The 9,044-nt window shown below is 38.5% G+C and overlaps 1 pseudogene; it reads left to right on the top strand.

Annotated features, from left to right (window-relative positions):
* Positions 1-4,053: 4,053 nt before the first annotated feature.
* Positions 4,054-5,830, top strand: LOC122148509 (annotated as a pseudogene).
* The last annotated feature ends 3,214 nt before the right edge of the window (positions 5,831-9,044 follow it).

The following is a 9,044-nucleotide window of genomic DNA, read 5'->3' as shown; positions in this document are numbered from 1 at the left end:
GCTTTTGGTGTTTGTCCTAGTAAAAAACAACACTATACATATTTTTCAGGTAGCTTTGCAGGACCGTTTCTTCACGTCTTTACGATTGTGTCAACCATTAAAAAACGTTATGACAATCCTTTTTTCCATTTGGTTGTATAATATCTCTTTCGTTCTTTCTTTTCTTTTTTCAATTTCTTTCTTTGTTTTTCAAAGAATCCTTTGCAAAGCAAGTAAGGGCACGGAATGACGCAAATAACTCGCATCGCATAACATATTAGATCCGTTATCTGTGAGGGCAATCCTAAATGTCAACACTCATACAGAAGCAGTTGTCTGGGAAATACATGCGAATATAATCCTTTGACATATTATAACTGTAGGTGTCCATCGGCTGCGCGGTTTTAGACTTCGACAAGACAACAGAGTGGTGATGTGGTTTCTGAGAGGCCCGTATGTCGCCTGTTTCTCTGTACTCCTTCCACTCTGCTCTCCAGCAGGGAACTGACGTGTGGTGTCTACGACTACACGAGCAAATTTCCAGCGGGGTGGAGAATGTCCAGTAGTCAAAGATCGGCGAGAACTGGGAAGGTGGGAATCGACATTTATTCACCTCATTTCTTACCAATTCAGTTAAGTTTTACCCCGAGACGCACTACTATGGTCCTGCGACCATAAGCACAGTAGGATTGTGCCGAGTATCACGTGCTGTTTGTTTTCTCCTGCTGTAGTGTTTTCCACTTTTCCTTGGCGCGGCGATGAAGTGCGCCGAAAGATTTGCCCTTAACAACTTGCGTAAAGTTTTCGGGAAAACAACTTTTTTCGATATCTCTTTGGGGGGGAGTTAGTATTAAGACGTGGTTTTCTGAGATGTTTTACAATGTTCGTAGCAGAATATTTACTGTGCTGACAGCAATATTTTGAAATATATTCTGTATTTATTGCAGACTGGTGGCGTCTTTGGTTGTCTATTTTTGTTGCATACTTTGCAAACATAAACGTTTGTTTATTTTCTGAAATGTCTTTTTAAACGGTAGTACTCCTTTAGTAATTATTCATATAAGCCGGTGGTTGCATTTCTATTTTGATTACTTAAATTAAACAATATTTAATATAATTATATTAATAAATCCCTGTTGTGTTCAGAACAGGTTAATGAAAGTTAGGGATGAAGCTCAAGTCTCTGCTGCAACCTTCATTAAAAAGAGTGAAGTCCAGAACACTAGTTTATGTATCCTATTAGAATTTTACATCAATTCTTTACTTCTCTCATCTGTTTTTCAAATTAAAATCTTATTGCTGATAAATCTTTGTATTGTACGACATAAAAAAAGTTAACAGTCAATATTGTTGTGGTAACTTAACTGGTTTTGAGAAGCAGGTATTTTTTTTTTTTGTCTTGTTTTTTTTTTCTTTCACTTTTGCCCGGCATAACTGAAATAGCTTTGTGTAGTTTTGTGGATTCAGCACAAGGCTTCTTTAAATTTCGCTGAAATGGTGTTGTTCCTGCAGTGTTGCGTCATTGTATGTATATATTCATGAATCATGTGCCTGTGGTAGGCAGCTGGATTGCATGTGTAACTTATTTTTGATCTGTCCCTGCAATTGTTTTTCTGTCACGTAAACTCACTATGTTGTTTTACTGTAAGCTGAATATGTGTAATGAACATTTCACACAAAACATGCCATATTGATGTCGGACTATCATCACATTTACCCCTTCTGGACATTCTCACTGTCTTGGGAACTGTTTTGTCTTCCCTTGCACATAGTTTTGCAAGTGCTTAGAAAAGCATCTCAGACTAAACTGTGGTTGTTCAGACTCATCGCATGTTGTTTCAGTCCTATGTTCAGAGAGCCGTAAAACGCAAAACTCTAAAAGCATAGGCATTACTCTAGTAGTTCATGTTGCTGTCCCTTGAGCTGACTTCTGTACGTTTGAACCTGCTGCCTGAATCTTGATAACTTCATTTTACTGTAAAGTGCGGAACACTTTGGCTGACTTCCGTTTTGATTTGACACCACATTTGAAATGGGTTTCCATTCGTGGGTTTTCAAATGCATAAACAAGTAGGTGAGAAACTGGGGTGTGAACAGTGCCCAGGTTTGAGGGTGCAAAGATTTGGATAATCCATGAGCACAAGAGTATGCCACCTGCCTCTTTTTTTTCTACTTCTGACTATGAATAAAGAGAGGTAGAAAACGGTAACTTGATGTTGGCACCTCCATATTTTTTTAAAACCAGTTGACCTGTTTTTAGGTCCATCTTAAATAATATATTTCTTAACCATAAAACAGATCTAAAGGAATAATGATGATCTCTTTGAGTTGTTGTTCCAACAAAATGCTGTTTTTAATAGAAGGTTTAGCATTATAAAGGTGGGAAATTATATTGTATCCGTGTATTACTTTTTTCCAATTTTTTTCATAAAGATAATTTTATAACAAGTGCAAAGTCCTCATTGGATTTTGAGCTCAGAGTTCTTCATGATTTCATAATGAGGACATGCTAAATAGGTTAGCATCATCTTTTTGCCACAATTGAGGTCTTAATGAATAAGACAACCGCTTGGTCTCTTCTGTGAGCAATGGTCCAGAGGAGACCGCAATCCTCTGATTGCAATTCCATTCTGGATGGGGTTTGGCTGAAAACTAAATCAAACGTGTAATCTTGCAGTAGTGACATGTTGTTCTTGGATTGTTTGTGGTAGAGGTGGGCGGTATGACAAAAGTTATTTTATCACCGTTTGATTAATTTTATATTATGGTAATTATATAAATAAGGCTCCCAATTGGCTGGAAGTTCAACAAAATATTTAATTGAATTAAATGTGAAAAAAAAGAAGTTTTTTTAAGTTTAAATCACTCATGTATTATTTTTGCTGCTTTTTAAGATAAGAAACGCACAGTGCAAAACCGGCTTTGTTGTTAAAGGTGCGGTCTGTAAGATCTTGACGCACTACGAAAGACTAAATAACCATAATAGTTTGGCAGATATCTTAAGAAACATACTTGTTTACTCTGAAAACAATGCTACAGTCAGTTATATCTCCTTGAAAATGAGTGTTCCGGGCCGGAATGTGTCGATCTCTGTTTTGGTTTGTGAAAACCCCCCACTGGCCAGGTTTACTCCGCAAAAATGTATTTCAGCCACCAACCTGTTGCCAGTTGGCGGAAACCACAGCTAGGGGCATTCATATCAAGTGCACTCGTTTCCTTTTTTGTGTCGTCAATCTGGCAACCTGCAATCAAGTCGAGGAGGAAGAAACAAGGAAAAAAAAAACCCGCCGCCAATTATTTTGAATTTGGACTGCAATACCTAGTTCAACAACCACTCGTGTCAAACCTGCATACAGCGCCTTTAATATGGTCTTCGGAAAGCGTAATACAAACTAATTTGATTATAAAAACTGTTAAATATTATTAAATGGATAGTGCAGACTATAAATCCTGATTGCATACAGCAGCATTTGAAGAGATAAAATAGTCTATGATTGATTAACCTGTAGATGTACATCAGCCTTGAAATCTTTATTTTAAAAGAGATAGCGCCAGTCCTTGATTATGATTATGAGCTATGCTCCAAGCCATCGTAAAATACTCCCTGTAAACACAAACCTCTGACCTCATTACATCAGTAGCTACCTTCAACAGCATTTAGGAGAACAACCATTCTGTTAAATGTTGCTGAAGAACTACGTTGCTTTGCAGAAGAATTATTTTTTTTAATTATTACATTTTTGTTGTTGTGTCTGAACATCAGTTAATTCTTTACTAATGCATCAAGCGCTATGGCTTGGCAACTGTAATCAACTAAACTCTGTATTGCATTGTGTATAACACCCCTAATTGACCATAAAATGTCACATTCTTCTTTGTCTTGACTTGTTTAGAGACACATCTCTGTGTGTTTTTCATTACTCCTTGTTTCGTCATCACTTAAGTAACGTAAATCTGTGCTGTTTTTTTTTTTTTTTAAGCACAATAATCAGTGAAGTTTGTGAAGAGAAGGTGAACCCCAATTTTTTTTTTAAGTATACAACTAATTGGTTCCCTTTTCAATTGCAAGCTGGCATGTCGTGTGGGCCCTGTAAGGCACATGGAAATGTCTGGTATGTGTTGTGTAACGCCTGCCATTCACAACCTATTAAATCTAGATTTTGACACACCCTCACTGACCACTTTGTGCATTTTTTATCAGGCCCATAGTTGCTGCTGAATCAATTCATCTTTTCCTAATGTAAGGTGTAGGGTTGCATTCACCCATCTTTGTCATGTTTAATAAGCACTTTCATATTGAACATAAGAACAAAAGGACTTATTCATTTGATTCATAGTCAAAATGTCATATTAGTGTTGGTGCAAAATGGACTGGGTCCTTTACTGTGAGTGAAAGAAGCTCATATTTGTAAACACACCATTGTGAACAGGATATTTGATGGTTAAAAATCCCCCAGAGCAGCTTATATTGACCACTGCTTTAAAAATGTGTATACACTGATGTCCTGAGTTCCCTGATACTAACATGTAATATTCTCTCAATTTCCTCTTGTAGGCACCTGTTGTAAAGTTCCTGCCAGAACCCAATGGTATCCCCATGTAACATAGCGAGGTAAAGCTGACACCCAGCCCACATATCCAGTGGCAATGGGTTTCAATTTGACAGGCCAGCCTCTCCGGGGGGCTGCCCCCTGTCCGGCCCAAAGGGAGTGTGGGAAAGGAGAGGCTTTCGCGTATGAGTTAGAGCCCGCCTTGGATAAAATCAAGCGTGAGAAAAGACACACACTCCGGCTCACAGCAGCTCTTCGCTAATTAATTCTCTTCCCAATCCAATGACACAAACATCCACTAGACCGCAATCGTAGAAAGACCTCATTGTGTTCTCCGAATCAGAAACACAAAAGGAAGAACAAAAAGGACAAATTTGAAGATATTGGATTTAGAGAAAACTGACCAAAGGAGGAGCTGGAAAAAGCTGCTTCTGGATGACAGTTTTGGAGTAAACAAAATGACAAGACCTTCCTCTCTGCTAGGTTGCAATCTCAGCGCATCGTATCCTGGAAGACATGCGTTCAACCCTGCTTCATTCCACTGGACTCCCACTCCAACACACGCACAGACTCCCATCTTCCCTCTGTTCCCTTCCCGAAGCCTCCGTGCTCTTTCCAGAATGGCTTTAGTCCAGCTTTATCTCCCTTTATTAGCCAGCCGACCCCGTTCCTCTCCTTTACGCCAGTCCAACCACCTGCTGCTCCTACTGTCTACCAACAGCCTGCCGTCACCCCAGAGCATGGCCAAGCTGTTTGACAAGATTGCCAGCACTTCAGAATACTTGAAGAACCGGCAGTGTCCTCCAGCATGGAAACCGAATCGGGAAGCGTCAAGTCCCTGGAGCCCATGCCTCAGCACTCAGAAACCTCCCAATATCAGCCGATGATTCGAGTGGCTGGACCTGGACCCACTCAACAAGCGCAAGGAGGTGGAGGCGAGAGGAGGCCACGCCGCACTGTATCGGGCTGCCCCTTTCACAGAGGAGTCTGGGACTGCTAAAGACCCATGGGATGCAGTTCTTCTGGATGAGCATGAAGTTGTGGATAATGGCAGTCCCTCAGTACAGGTGAAGAGCAAGGAGACTTTAGCCACCCAACCCAGAAGAGCATCAACAGGGCCCGCCGTAACAAGAAGCCAGTCCTTAAACATACCATGCAACCTCAACGGATCACAGTCCAGACAAACAAGTGTAAGAGGAACATCCTTTCTACTGACCCAGAACATGTTGGCAGCACTGTTTGGTTTAGAAGTGATTACCACATCCTCTTGTGGAGAGTTTAGAAAAACCTGCAGTGGGTGAGGGAGAAGTCGAAAAGGATCCCAGGCAAGGTATCATCAAATTCAAACCCCGTTGTGTCTAATGCCCACATAGATGAACAACTTAATGTATATGCGTGTTGTCAATGACATGTAGTCAGCAAAACATATTTTCGAAATCGAATAGACTGTAGCTGAATCAACTAGTCAACATTATAGAGTTTTAAAGAAAACTAAAATTTATTTTATTAATTAATATTTTAATTTGAGCATTGTGTTTTTGGGAATGATATATCATGAGCAAGATGCAGCGCAATAAAAAAAGTGTATAATGCATGTGTTTGTGAAAGACAATGGAAAAGTAATGCAGTAGAATGCAAAACATTCTGTATGAACTGCCCTTATGGCTGTAGCTGTCTCACTTTTCGGAGAGGGCTGTACCAGTCAAACAACTAAAGTACAGCGGTGTTAATAAAAATGTTAAAACCATGAAATCTAAATAAACTGACCCCACTAATTGAGTCCCTAAGCCCCTATTCAACAACAGTATTTTTATTGGTGTTTCTCATGACACTTGCATACATTTCTAGCCGCTTTAACAAGAAAGCAGCAGTGCTCTGTGAATATGACAGGCGAAGTAGCAGATAGTACAGAAGTTAAAAATGTGTGCGTATTGTTTTCTAATTATTATACCATACAACATTTTCTGCTAGGGGCGATTTGCATCTTTCATTTTGGTTTTGTTTGTCGTGGTTGGTTTCTTATCATATTCTAGACAAGTTCTGCTAGTGCTTAGTCTCTTTCATCTTACCACCGTTTTATCTAAACCTCTTGCTTTATCTATGGCCTTTCCTTAGAAATGTTGTTAACTGATTGCCAAAATAAAGAATTACTTCCTGAGAGGAATGTGAAACATCAAGTGAAACTTGTGGATTCTTATGAAGACCGTGTAAAAATGTGTTTTTCTCCAGAAATCCCACTTCCTGTTTCGGTATGGGTATTTTTTTTTTTTTTTTCTATTTTTCCTGTCTAGGACAATTGGCTGTTGACAGTACTTGAAGAATTAGTGCTGTAACTTCTACAACAGGGGACAGCTTTCAGCTAAGGATAAAATTAAGGGGGTCAGAGGGTTCAGGCTTTGCACTTCCTCGTTTCAAGTTTTAGGACTATTTATTATATTTCTGAGTCACACATCAGATCTAGTTCATACTCAAGTCAACACTCTGCTGTCCTAGTATTCTGTAGTAAATGGGCCTGTTGTCTTTTGTGTGTGTATGTCTATAGCGAGGACTGCTGCTGGTCTCATTAGCACAGACAAGCCCCAGCTAGCTGTTTTAGCCCCATGGGTTCTTCCCTGACATGCCTGTAGCGGGGCCGTGCAGCTCCCCGTTGCCATGGCAGCTCTCTTTCGGAGTCTGCAAAAGAGCAGTGGAACTAATCTGAGCTTTGGTTTTGGTGTACAGTTACTCTGCTTCACCACACACAACCACTAGATACTCTTATCTCAAGCCCTAGATATTTCAGCCCTTATCAGCACACACATCCAAAAGACCCTTTTGTTGTTGGGTCTTGGTGTAAGTGTAAGTTCTCTGTTGCCATTACTTTATGCTTGTGGTTAGGGTTAGTAGAAGAAATACTTTTTTTTAGCATATAGCATTTTTCAGGTCACGGCATTAATAAGGCAAATCCAGGTTATGCATTATCTCCTAATGTAAACAAATAAAGTATTGGTGTCAAAGGTGTGTGTGTGTGTGTGTGTTAAGTTTTAATTAATATTAACACAATAAAATGGAAAATAAAAAAGGAAATTAAAAAGAAATATATGTATATTATTAATATAATATTAAAATGTGTGTGTGTGTGTGTATTTATATGTAAAAAACATTATTTATATTTATATATATAAAAAACTTTTTAAAATAGTCTCTTATGCTCACCAGGGATGCATTTATTTGAACAAAAATACAATATAGTAAAATATTATTAAAACTTAAAATGAGTTTTGATCTCTTTTAATATTTAAAATTTAATTTATTCCTGTTATGGCCAGCCTTTACTATAGTATTCAGCATCACATGATCTTTCAGAAATCATTCTCATATGCTGATTTGCTCCTCAAGAATCATTTCTTATTATCAGTGTTTAAATGGTTTTAAAAAATCTTACTCGCCCTAATCTTTTGAATAGGTGTGAAAATAAACCTTGATTATATTAGACGTGGCAGGTTTGTTGGATTGTATTTTAAGGCCTAATGCACAGTTCCAATACTTTTGACATGTCTCACACCCATAATATGTGCCAAATATGCCTGTGAGTGTTTAGAAGCAGCCGCATTTCAGTTAGACATCAATTGGACACTGAATTGAGTCCGTACTTGTTACTGCCGATATTGAAGAAAGACTGGAATCATTTGTCATTACTTTGACATCCCTAGTAGATACTGCGACCATGTGGTTTCTGTTGTGAGTGTGTTTAGAAATGTGCTCCCCTCTACGTGAACCATTAACTGACCAACAGATGAACCTACATGCTGAAATGATTTTTGATTTATGTCAATGTAATTAGATTCATAAATAGAGCTTTTAGTCGCAGTTTACCATCGAGCACTCTGAAATATTAGTGAAATGTTAAATCATCTGACGGAAGTTAAGTCATATTTATTTAGTGGAAGTATTGTTAGGTCATTGACTCATTAGGGACCAGGGTTCCAGTTCATTCATATCCGTATTCTTAGCAACAATAGTGGAGAGGAAGTTGCAGTTGCTGTGAATTCTATTACACACAAACGTAGATGATAGTGGAATTTTACTTATATTCTTTGAATTATTTCTTGGCAGATCCCTCATAAACTTTTAACCTGAGGAAAAGGTCTGTTTGGACTGGGAGAGATTGCATTTAGGGCGGCCAGAACTGTAAAACCATAGCTCTAAGCAAAAGCGGATGAATAATTTGTGAATGTGTGTCACATGGCGTCTCATTTTTCTCTAAGGTTAGGCCTAGAGCTTTGGCCTAGTAAACAGCTAAAGAAACCATCATCACATCCGATGCTTATATGCATTACCCACAATGAAACATGTGACCTGCTCTTTTTGTCTATATTGACATTCTTGATTATAACTTTGATTCCACTTATGGTGAATGTTTTGGAGGCAGATGTTTCATTAGAGACCATGTTAAAAGAAAATATCACAAAATAATGCCTAATCCACTTGTTATACTATTGAGATTACATTCATATACTCTTTCTTAGCATGTGA

Source organism: Cyprinus carpio, chromosome A18 (genome assembly GCF_018340385.1).
Source record: "Cyprinus carpio isolate SPL01 chromosome A18, ASM1834038v1, whole genome shotgun sequence".
Lineage (NCBI taxonomy): Eukaryota > Metazoa > Chordata > Actinopteri > Cypriniformes > Cyprinidae > Cyprinus > Cyprinus carpio.
This window is presented reverse-complemented; position numbering and strand designations above follow the sequence as displayed.